This window comes from Pelodiscus sinensis, chromosome 1, assembly GCF_052426305.1.
Source record: "Pelodiscus sinensis isolate ZL-2025 chromosome 1, ASM5242630v1, whole genome shotgun sequence".
In the NCBI taxonomy this organism is placed as follows: Eukaryota; Metazoa; Chordata; order Testudines; family Trionychidae; genus Pelodiscus; species Pelodiscus sinensis.
This window is the reverse complement of record NC_143052.1, coordinates 241,896,873-241,909,719: the sequence shown is the minus strand read 5'-3', so window position 1 is coordinate 241,909,719 and position 12,847 is coordinate 241,896,873. Positions and strand designations below refer to the sequence as shown.

At 46.5% G+C, this 12,847-nt stretch overlaps 1 protein-coding gene across 6 annotated transcripts in view; it reads left to right on the top strand.

The window, feature by feature from the left end:
* Positions 1 to 12,847, top strand: part of TFDP1 (transcription factor Dp-1) — a 107,086-nt gene that overhangs the window by 59,611 nt on the left and 34,628 nt on the right. The gene's annotated exons all lie outside the window — the stretch shown is intronic.

Genomic DNA, 12,847 nt, shown 5'->3' with positions numbered 1-12,847 from the left:
GTGGGAAATGAAGACTGCTGTGGAGCAACTTTTGTCTGCAATGGGCCCAGGCTGCTCTGTGGGATACCAGCACAGCCTCTGTCTGCAGTGAGCTCGGCTCTTTGTGGACAGGGGCTGCTGCTGCTGCTGCTGCCCCGCGCTGATACCCTGAGCTGCTACCTGATACAGAGGTATCAGGGGTTCCCTGGGAGTGTGTCTGAGAGCACACTGGCTGATGGTCCTGTCCCCAGGGACTAGAGAATAATTATGTAACTGTTAAAATGTGGTGCGATTACACAATTATTCAATTACACAGTAACATTCCTACTAGGGATGGCCCTGTTGGATGGAGTGCATGGGAAAGGGTGTGGAAGGAGAGAACTCGGTGTTTTCTAGCAGTTGGAAGGTAACACAGTTGATATGAGAGATGGAGCCCTTATATAAGGTATAGTGACAACAGTCTGGTAGGAACCCCTGCAACTTCCCCCTTCTAAGCCTGTAGGAACTGCATAGAAAATAGGCTTGGCTTCTTATCAGGATTTTTGCTAGTGGGGATCCCTGATGATTTTTCATATGGGCATCTGGTTAATAGGTTTAGTCCTGTCCAGTAAGTTAGTGATTTTCAGAATACAGGTCATGACCCAGTACTGGGTTGTGGAAGACCAGGCACTGGGTTGCTTTGCTGTAGGATGACCAGATGACTAGTGGGGGTTGCTAAGGCAGGCTTCCTCCCTGTCCTGGCACCACAGACTACATTGCACCTCAGAAGTGGCCAGTTAACTGATCCAGTTCCTAGTCAGGGGGCCACAGAGCTCCATGCACTGTGCTTCCTCTGAGCATCGGCTCCACACTCCCATTGGCTGGTTCCTGGACAATGGGTACTGGGGTGGATGGTGCTTGTGTGTGCGAACAGCTCGCAGAACTTCTTTCACATATCTGCCTAGGACTCAGATGTGCTACCAGCTGCGTCCGGGGCATAATGTGGTCTGAGGTCCCAGGAGAGGCAGGAAGCTAGCCTTAGAATCCCCATTATTCTGCTGACTGAGTTGCTGGAGGTAAGTCTATGCCCAACCCAGCGCCCTAATCCCCAGTCCCACCCCAGAGCCCACACTCAAATCAAGAGATAATTATGTTGGGTTACGGTTAAGGATGTTAAGTAACTGTTAATTTACTAGAGGGAATTTCCATTGACTACTCCACTAGTTGATAGGCACTTCCACATGGGGCTCTTGTACATTTCAAAGGAGGAATGCGGAACTTTGCATGGAGTCCAGGGTCAGCGGCTCAGCTGTGCGGCATTGCCGCTTTCAAGTACCTCCCTCCCTTTGCTACCTCTATCTGATAGAGGCAGCCGGGGGAGGAGGAGAGGGAGAAATTGATTAGCCGACTAGTCCTTGTCATCCCTAGTCATAGTCATCAACAATTTTCTTCAACTGGCTCATGAGAAAAGAAGTTTGAAAATCACTACAGTAAGTGATGGGGAAAATCTTTCAAGCTCTGTGATCTTAGATATTAACGTTTGCACTATCAAAATGTTACATAAGGATAACTCCCATTAGATGGCAACTGTTCAAACGTAATTCAGAAACTATGTTGTGTGGGTGGGCATAACTTATTCCTGGGGGAATTCTGTGCCATTTTGCACATGCAGAAAACATGTAGGGAAGCAAAAGGAGTGGTGGGGAGGCTGGGGACACCTATAGGCATTGCTCCCCAAAAAGGCAAGGGATGGGGCTGATTACAGGTTGTCATGTGTCACTCCCCTCCCCCTATTTCTGCACATGCAGAGCTGCCTGGCTGAAAGAGGGTATGGCTCTGTTCCACTGACTTTGCATCTGGATGTCACCTTCTTTGTCCTAGTGCTAGTTGTGTGCCCCTTCTGTATGGTGGGAACCATCCTGTTTTCTGTACAACAGTTACTGTCTGCAGTGGGGCAGGTGAGGAAGATGTGAGGGGACGGGACACTGGGTGCAAGATAGAGGCAGTGGAGAAGAATGGGGCATAGGATGAGGGAAAGAGACAATGGAAAAGGAAAGGAGATATGTTGGCAGATTGGCAGCCAGTGAGCATTATGAACAGGGCCAACCCAGCTCAAACCCAAAGAATAAGAAGGTAAAAAGGCTCTATCTCTTTGGCAGAAGAATTTGTTTGTTGATGAACTTCAGTGTAGTCAACCATCAGGCCATGCTTGGTTGTTACAACTTTAACATTTGCCAGTTCATGTTGAAGTTTGCGGACTAGCTTCCAGAAGAGCCCATGAAGGAGTTCTTGAATATTTTGGAAGAGGTCAGAGTTGTGGCCAGGACAGGCCTCCAGGAAGTTCAGATCCAGCAGACACCCCAGCCTGAACCATAGTTTCAGCCATTTCTATGAGGCACGTGTCCTGGTTGCAGTGATCGGGCATGTCAGCGCAGATTCAGTCAATCCAGGACCTTCCTTTTGATGGTCTCAGATTGTTCGAGGAACAGATAGTAAGTTTAAATGGCCTGGAAGACTCTAGGGCTACTTTGTACTCTCCAGGTCTTTACATTCTGGCTCCTGCAAGAAAATGGTTCAAGTCACAGCACAACCACAGGTTGAGGGGCCATTTCAGAACAGAACCCTTCTACAAAAAGGAGAGGAGCTACACACATCGGCAAGGCAAAAAGCTAGTACAATAAAACTCCATTGGTCCAGCATCCAATGCACCTGATGGTCCGGAATTGGAGCTGCTCTGCTGAAACTGACCAGCAGCTGAATCGGGGAAGCCGGGGGCAGAGCAGCTGGGGTGCTGCTGGGTTGGTCCCGTAGTGCTGCCCCTCGGGGCTGCAGGACCAACTCGGCAGCACCCCAGCTGCTCTTGGGGACGCCTGGGGAAGAGCAGCTGGAGTGCTGCTGGGTTGGTCCCGCAGCCCCGAGGGGTGGTGCTACAGGACCAACCTGGCAGCACCCCAGCTGCTCTGTCCCAGGCGTCCCCAAGAGCAGCTGGGGTGCTGCTGGGTTGGTCTCTCCGCGCCGAGGGGCGGCGCTACCAGACCAACCCGGCAGCACCTCAGCTGCTCTGCCCCAGGCGTCCCGATTTAGCCACTGCTGAAACTGACCAGCAGCGGCTGAATCGGGGACGCCTGGGGCAGAGCCGGGCTATCGGAAGGGGGGCTGAGGGGTCTGGGGTGGCATCCCTCCCCACCCCACCCCAGACCCCTCATAGCCCCCCCCTTCCAATAGTCCAGCATATCTGATAATCCGGCACCCCTGGGTCCTAAAGGTGCCAGATTATCGGAAGTTTACTGTACCCTCAGTTCACTTGGTCTTTAACTGCAAGAAGCGGGGTAATGGGCAGTTATTTTGAAGGTGTCTCAAGAGTGATCTTCCAGCCTAGATCCAGGACACTAGCTTTTTTCCAACCATCTGTCTCCCTGCCTGGGCTTTTATAACATCAGACCAGTGGGTCTTCTGCACAGTAGAAGGGGGGTATATTTATATGGATCCCTCCCTGTCCCTCTTCAGGAATGCTTCTCATAAGCATCTGTTTGCTCATGAGGTGCATGGCCTTTTGTGGGTGGGAGCTGTGGAGGAAGTCACTTTGCACATAAAGGGGAAAGGATTATACTGGGAGATGGAGGTACGTCCCATCCTTGACCTGCAAAGCCTCAATAAGTATCTCAAGAAATTGAAGTTCCACATGGTCTCTGTCAGGGCTGTTTCCCACTCTGGCACTCTGAGTGCAGAGGGTGGGAACCTGCAAGAGACCTTAAAAATACCTTTCCCTCTATTGGCTTCTGCTTAAAACCTCCCCAAGGTCACAGATTCACTGGCTTTGGGAGATAGGCTGCGATCATCAAGTGAAAATCCCTTTTTTCTTAGACCCTAGAAGAAGTACTTGAACTTCTTCCAGAGAGGTACTCGCAAGCTTTTTTACCACAAGAGGGCTTGAAGAAAAAAGAAAACAAACTGCAATCTCTGATAGCTGACTTCTCAGTCTTAGGCGCGCATACACAGACCTCCTGTTACCTTCCAGGGCACAAGTATCAATTCATTGCCTTAAAAAAGGTGATTTTATTAACAAAACAAAAAGATATACTTGCTAAAGCATACTTGGTTTCTAGGAGTTAGAGCAACTGAGAAAAAAACAGATGAAAACACAGAGGAAAAGTGATATCTCTGGGTGCAGCTTAGTGAATGGGGCAGCACATGGACTTATCAAAGAGAAGTTTAACTAAACAACAAAATCAAGAAAATAACTTGATTGCAACTAAATATAAATTTTTCCTATCTATTCATAATCCGTACTTCAAGATCCAGTCCATTTTCATGTCCAGTATTTCTTGTAGGCATCGTAGTTCTGCCTGATTTAATTCATCTTGTTTCCCCCAGCTCCTATCTTAAAAAAAAAACTCACAAAAGAAAATAGCAGGCACGTATATCTTTCCATTTAAATTTCAACACCTTTTTCCATTGGCTCTCCCTACCAACACTTCGTAGCTACCTGAGTATAACCCTTTAGTCACTGAATGCTGGCCAGCACTACTCCTATCCATAACTGTCTCCCTAACCTCCATCATTCCTTCCTGGATCAGGGAAACTGGTACACAACCCTTGACCTGAAAGGCTCTCGCTTTTACATATCTGTTTTTCACAGACACACGTTTCTTATGCTTTGTAGTTTGGACTACCCAATACCAATTTGCAGTGCTCCTCTTTGGCCTACCAATGATACCAAGGATATTTTCAAAGTGCATATTGGTGGCAGCAGCCTACCTGAGATGCTGGGTATCCAAATTTATCCAGATGTTAAGAGCCAGTCCAAGTCCAGTGGAGCATCAAGATGTTGCAAGTCACAGTCTACCCACACATCATTTCCTGGGTGTACCCCAAATTATTGGGGCACATGGCTGCATGTACCTATGTGGTTTGACACACAAGGCTCATACTACACCCCTTTCAGATGCATCTTTTGCCCAGGCATCACCTGGACAAGCTTCTCTCAATCCCGCTATGGGCACTTACTTCCATGTAATGATGGTCTGACCTGTTAGGTGTCACTTACAATCCCATGATCTACTGCGTCCCTGAAATTGGCTATGCTCAACTTGAATGGGGGGGGGGGGCATCTCTGAACATTATGAATGCAAGGACTATGATCTAGCTCGCATGGTGTTCCTTCCTCACCTACTTGGTCAGGTAATGCAGATCTTGACAGACAACGTGGCTTTCACATTCCATGTCAACAGGTGGTGAGAAGCTCATTCATTGTCTTTCTATTAGAGCCCTTCGATTTTCAGATGCAAAAGCCCCAAAAGCAATTCACCTAGATTTGCACCTCTGTAGCATCCAAAACATGCTAGTAGATTGCCTCAGCATGTCCTCCTCCTTTGACCAGGAGTGGTCTCTTCATTCAGAGGTTGGCATTCTGCGATTCTGTAAGCAGGGAGCTCCCTGAGTGGACCTGTTCGCAACCAAGCAGAACAGAAAATGTCATTAGTTCTCCCTACAAGACTTAGCAAGGTTCATACTCTGACGCCTTTCTCCTAACTTGGTCAGGAAACGTGATGTGTGTCTTTCCGCCAATCCTGCTCATCAGCAAAGTACTCTTAAAGATACACTATCATGGATCATGATGGTTATCCCAGCTGTATCGTGATCTTGGCTGTAGAAGCCCTGTGAACACTTCTTAGTCACCTGGACCTGCTCACACAAGATCAGTCAGCTGCTGCACCTGAACCTCACCTTATTTCACCTCCCAGGTTGGATGCTGCATGGCTGAATCTAGAGGAATTCAAGCTTTCTCTAGTTAGGTATAGAAGGTTATTTTGGAGAGTAGGAAGCCCTTCACCAGAGCCACTCAGCTAGCCAAGTGAAGCTTTCTCATGCTAGGCAGCAGAGCAAAGTATCTCCCTAACCTATTTGTCTCCGTAGTACATTCTGGATTGCGTTCTTTACTTACAGGACCCGGGCCCTGTTTTTCCTTCAGTCATTGTCTAGTTGTATATGTCTTCCACCATCACATCCAGGATAGATCCATATTCTTGGATGATATGGGGATTAGATTCCTGAAAGGCCTCAAACTTTTGACCAGTCCAATAGGACCTCAACATGGTCCTCTCCAGGCTCATGGGTCTGTCCTTTAGCCTTTAGTTTCTTGTTCCCCTTTCCCAATTGTCATAGAAAGTTATATTCCTTGTAGCTATTACCTTGGCAAGACATGATTCTGAAATTAAAGCTCTCACTTCAGAGCCACTGTACATAGTATTCTACAAAGACAGGATTGAATGCTGCTCCATCCAGCCTTTTTGCCAAAAGCTATGTTGCACTTTCTTGTCAACCAGGATGTCTTCCTCCTGGTGTTTTGGCCAAAGTCTTACACAATCAATTAGGAGAAGCAGCTTGTACGTTCTCTAGTCGTTAGACATGCCTTAGTATTTTACCTGGAATGTAGCAAGCCCTTTCAGAGATTGACCGAGTTCTTTGTGGTGGTAGATGACAGAATGAAACTTTCCAGTGTCCTCTCAGAGGATTTCAAATTGGAACATTATCTGCATTCTAATTTACGATTTGTCACAGACTATATTTGCTCCAGTAGTGAAGGCTCACTTGACTAGCGCTCAAGCATCCTTGGCTGCATCTGGGATATCTGAGGGCTGCAGTGTAGTCTGCAGGACACATGAGTGTGACAAATTATGCCATCACCCAGGAAGCAAGAAATTATGTTGGAATCGGAAGTGCTGCCTGCCTCTGATGATATTACCTAAAATGGAATGGACATGAGCAAGCACTCGGGGGTGGGAGGTGAGGAGATGGTTACCTTTGAAACTGTTGTTCTTTGAGAAGTGTTGCTCGTGTCAATTTCATGATCCACCCTCCTTTCTCTGTTGGATTTCCAGAAGGAGATTGCAGGGGGAGGGAAGATGATGCTCGTTATATTGGTGCATACACATGCCACTCTAGAGGGCACTGGAGCTGATCCCTTATAGATAGAATCATAGAACACTAGAACTGGAAGGGATCTTGAGAGGTCGAGTCCAGTCCCCTGCCATCACAGCAGGACCCATTGCAGTCTAGACCATCCCTGATAGATGTCTATCTTACCTGCTCTTCAATATCTCCAGAGATGGAGATTCCACAACCTCCCTAGGCAACTTATTCCAGTGTTTAACCACCCTGACAGGAAGATTTTCCTAATGTCCAACCTAATCCTCCTTTGCTGCAGTTTAAGCCCACTGCTCCTTGTCCTAGCCTCAGAGGCCAAGGAGAAGAAATTTTTCTCACCTCCTTGTTGACACCCTTTTAGATACCTGAAACCACTATCATATCCCTTCTCAGTCTTCTCCTTTCCAAACTAAACAAGCCCAATTCTTTGTCTTCCTTCATAGCTCATGTTCTCTAGACCTTAAATCATTTTTGTTGCTCTTCTTTGGACCTTCTCCAATTTCTCCACATCTTCTTTGAAATGTGGTGCCCAGAACTGGACACAGTACTCCAATTGAGGCCTAATCAGGGCAGAGTAAAGCAGAAAAATAACTTCTCGTGTTTTGCTCACAACACCCCTGTTAATGTATCCCAGAATCATATTTTTTTAACAGCATCACAGTGTTGGCTCATATTTAGCTTGTCGTCCACTATGACCCCTACAAAACTTTTTGCAATACTTCTTCCTAGAAAGTCGCTTCCCATTCTCTGTGTGAAACTGATTGTTCCTTCCTAAGTAGAGTACGGTAAACTTCTGATAATCCGGCACTTTTAGGACCCGGGGGTGCCGGATTATCAGATATGCTGGACTGTTGGAAGGGGGGGGGCTATGAGGGGTCTGGGGTGGGGTTGGAGGGATGCCACCCAGGCCCCTCATAGCCCCCCCCCTTCCGATAGTCTGGCTCTGCCCCAGGCATCCCCAATTCACAGCTGCTGGTCAGTTTCATCAACGGCTGAATCGGGGACTCCTAGGGCAGAGCAGCTGGGGTGCTGCTGGGTTGGTCCCGTAGCGCCGCCCCTCGGCGCTGTGGGACCAACCCATCAGCACTCCGGCTGCTCTGCTCCAGGCATCCCCAAGAGCAGCTAGGGTGCTGCCGGGTTGGTCCCGCAGCCCCGAGGGGCAACGCTACGGGACCATCCCAGCTGCTGTGCCCCCGGCTTCTCCGATTCAGCTGCTGGTCAGTTTCAGTAGCGGCTGAATCGGGGAAGCCGGACGCAGAGCAGCTCCAATTGTCTGGCTGCCCCGAGCACTTCCAGGTTCCTGATGGTGCCGGATCATCAGGAGTGCTGGAGCATTGGATGCCGGACTAATGGAGTTTTACTGTACTTAGCATGAAGTTTAATAAGGACAAATGTAATTTACCTCAGAGCATTTCTCCAGTTTGTCCAGATCATTTTGAATTAAGGCCTTATCCTCCAAAGCAATTGCAACCTCTCCCAGCTTGATATCATCTGCAAATTTAATAAGTGTATTCTCTATGCCAATATTTAAATAGTTGACGAAGATATTGAACAAAACCAGCTCCAAAGTAGACCCCTGCGGAATTCCTCTTATTATGGCCTTCCAGCATGATTGTGAACCATTTAATAACTACTCTGAGAACAGTTATCTGGCCAGTTTTGTGCCCACCTTATAATAGCCCCATCTAAATTGTATTTGCTTAGTTTATTGATAAGAAGTTCATGTGAGACTGTGTCAGATGCCTTACTAAAGTCTAGGTATACCAATTCCACCACTTCTCCCCTATCCGCCAGACTTGTTATCCTAACAAAGTTATCAGATTAGTTTCACTTGATTTGTTCTTTACAAATCTATGATGGTTGTTACCTGTCACCTTATTATCTTCCAGGTGATTGGAGATGAATTCCTTAATTACTTGCTCCATTATCTTCCCTGGCACAGAAGTTAAATTTACTTGTCTATAGTTTCCTGGGTTATTCTTATTTCCCCTTTTATAGATGGGCACTATATTTGCCTTTTTCCAGTCTTCTGGAATCTCTTCAGTCTTCCATGATTATTCAAAGATGATAGCTAAAGGCGCAGATACCTCCTCTATCAGCTCTGGTGACTTTATCAGGCCCTGGAGACTTGTAGATACCTAACCTTTCTACATAATTTGTTCTTTTTTTTTTTAAATTTTATCTTCAATACCTACCCCCTTCCCACTAGCATTCACCATGTTAGACATTTCTTCATCATCAGACTTCTTGTTGAAGATCGAAACAAAGAAGTCATTAAGCACGTTTGCCATTTTCAACTTTTCTCCGTATTATTTCTCCTCACTGAGCAGTGTGACTACTGTGTCTTGGTCTTTGTCATGGTCATGAGGGATGGCCAGCAGCCTGGGGAATAATTGGTTAACTGTACCTATCCAGGTAGCAGTCAGCCAATAAAAATTTAGATAGGGATTTCAAACTGAGACAAAAGAATTTTGGGGTTTTCCTCTCTTTTGTCCCTGAGTAGTTGACTCTCCAGATACTGAGGGGGACAGAAAACATGCCCCTCTCCAAGAAAAGACTGTAAGTAGGACAAAGTCTAGATAAATCTGTTAGGTTTTATTGTTTTATGATTTGAGAATGGGAATCTGATGTCTCTGCATTTAGAAATGGGTTTTCCTCTCTTTTGTAACTAAGTAAGTTTTGTTCCCATGGGAAAATTCCCCATGAGTTTATTAATTGGTGGCTCTTACCATCTAGCCAGTCCAACTATGCTTGTAAGAGGAGTATTGTTTTGATAATAAAAGTTCTTTCTTTTTTATTAACCTGGTATTGGTTCAGTTCTGTGTCCTGGAAAATCTGTCTGTGGGATCTGCATGCTTCTGACTAGGGGCTAGCAGCCACAGATTGCAGTTTGTATTTTCTTTCTTCTTTTTCAAGCTCTTTGGGGAAAAGAGCTTGGGGTGCCCTGGGATTTTGAACCTTTGTGGGTTCAAAAGCACTTTGATGGTGGCAGCGGATTTTTATCCCCAAAATTTAGGTTTTTAGGATTTTGGGGGTAAGTTTTATAGCAAAGCCTGGATAGATAAGGTTTTGGGGTACTTTTGTGGGCCCTCACTTCTGCATTTATCGTGCCAGAGTGGGCAATCAGCCTTGACAATCTTCCTCTTGCTTCTAATATATTTATAGAAAGTTGTCTTGTTTCCCTCTGTCTGTAGCTAGTTTGAGCTCTTTTTGTGCCTTTGCCTTTCTCATCTTGCCCCTGCATACCTGTATTGTTTGCTTATATTCCTCCCTTGTAATTTGTCCTAGTTTCCACTTTTTATATGACTCCTTTTCTATTTTTAGGTCATACAAGATCTCCTGGTTAAGATAATGCAGTTTTTAGCCATACTTTCTATCTTTCCTACACAGCGAAATAGCTTGCTTTTGGGCCCTTAATAATCTACCTTTAAAAAACTTCCAACTTTCTTCTTTTGTTTTCCCCCTTAGTCTTGCTTCCCCTGGGACCTTACCTGCCAGTTCTCTGTGCTTACCAAGATCTGCCTTCCTGAAATCCATTGCCTCTATTTTTCTATCTTCCTTTCTACCATTCCTTAGAATCATGAACTCTTATGATTTCATGATCACTTTCAGCCAAGCTGCCTTCCTCTTTCAAATTCTCAACCAGTTCCTCCCTATTTGTTAAAATCAAATCTAGAACAGCTTCCCCCCTAGTAGGTTTCTCAACCTCTTGAAATAAAAAATTGTCTTCAATGCAGTCCAAAAACTTATTGGGTAGTCTGTGCCCCACTGTTAGTTTCCCAACTTATGTCTGGATAGTTGAAGTCCCCCATCACCACCAAATCATGCGCTTTGGATGATTTTGTTAATTGTTTAAAAAAAAGCCTCATTCACCTCTTCTGCCTGGGTAGATTGTCTGCAGTAAACGCCTAGGATGACATGATTCTTGTTTTTTACCCCTTTTAACCTAACCCAGAGACTCTCAACACATCCGTATCCTACATCCATCTCCATCTCAGTCCATTGTATACATGTAATATATAAGGCAATATCGCCTCCCTGTTCACCCTGCCTATCCTTCCTGATTAAACTGTACCCTTCTATACCAATATTCCAATTGTGTGTATTATCCCACCAAGTCTCTGTGATACCAACAATGTCATATTTGTGTTTGTTAGCATTTCAAGTTCTTCCTGCTTATTACCCATACTTCTTGCATTTGTATATAGGCATCTAAAATACTGATTTGATTTTGCCTCCCAGTTCTGCCTTGTTCCCTCCTTTTTCTCTGCTATTATAAACCATGGTCTCTCCCATTTCTGACCCATCTCCCAAGTCTCCCACGTTCTTCACTTACCTTTAGGCTTTAGTCACCTGCCCCCGTCGAACATAGTTTAAAGACCTCCTCACTAGGTTAGCCAGTCTGCATCCAAATACGGTCTTCCCCTTCCTCAAAAGGTGAAACCCATCCCTGCTTAGAGTCCTTCGTGGAATAACATCCTGTGGTGGAGGAAGCCAAAGCCCTCCTGATGACACCATCTTAGTAGCCAGGCATGCACCTGTCCCTGCCTGGGCCCCTACCTTTGACAAGAAGAACTGAAGAAAATACCACCTATGTCCACACTCCTTCACCTGTGCTCCCAGAACCCTGTAATCACTCCTGATCTGTTCAGTGTCACACCTTACAGTATCATTAGTGCGCACATGGATGAGTAGCACGGGGGTAGTAGTCAGAGGGCTGGATAATCCTTGCCATTGCCTCCGTAACATCTTGGATACAGACCCCTGGCAGGCAGCATACCTCCCGAGATGACATGTCAGGATGACAGGTGGGTGTCTCCATCCCCCTCAGAAGAAAGTCTCTGACCACCACTACCCTACATTTCCTCATCACAGTGGTGGCAGCAGATCTCCCAGCCTTTGGGGGTACAAGGCTTCTGCTGTAAGGAGTGATTCCTTGTCTCCTGTATCCAGAACAGCATATCAGTTTTCCAGTACCGTGGGAGGGTTGGGACCAGGGGCGGAGCACTACCTGCTGCCTGAAGTGACCAGCTGCCTATGTCCCTCCCTCCCCCCAAGCCATCTCCTCCACCAGTGGTGTATCAGTGGTCTTTTTTAGTGGGACAGCTACCTTAGCCTCAGCTATCTCCACCTGGCACCTTTCACATTAGATGGTCCCCCCCAGCCTGGATTTCAGTAATTTGGAATTGCAACCCACAGTCCCTGCAAAACCACAGCAGGATCTGGGTAGAGGCATTCATAGTCAGGTGGTCTGACTGGCTATAGGTAGAAGTGGAGGAAACAGGAGCAGTGCTGGCAGATGTGTTGCGGCCCTTTCTAACCATAGTAGGTCTCCCTCTTAAGCTCCCCAGTCTGCAGCCCCCTGTCCACTTTGTTCCCCTGGTCGCTCTGCCTGTGGCTTTTAAAGCATGCTTACCTAGGTCAGGTCTACCCCCTCGTTAGCCACACAGGAGCAGGCTCATTCATTAGGCTGATCAAAGGCAATCAAGGGAACAAAGACTCCAACACTCCCAGACACACAATCCCAACTGCCACATACCTGAAATCAAAATTCAAACAGGCAAGCAAACTCATTCACACCAAAAGCTAGTACACTCACTCACCACTGAAGGAAAAACTTCTGGCATGAGATGAACCTATACATTCCTACAATGGAATGGATGAGCAACATATCTCAAAGAACAACAGTTACAAAAGGTAGCCGTTTTTTGTGGAGGGAGTGTGGGTTCCACCCTTCATCAGACCCATCAAATTCCCTACCTCCCCTTCACATTCACCAACCCATTGTAGCCCAATCTCTTCCCTTGCTAAGCCCCAACCTCCTTCTCCTGGACCTTCTGCCCCACTACACTTGGTAGGTCCTGCTGGGATGAACCTGCTTGTCTGCCCTCAACTGATATTCCTGGTGTAGAGGGGCATGGTATTTTGGGGGCAGGCCCAACCTTTGCACTGTCAGAGTTGG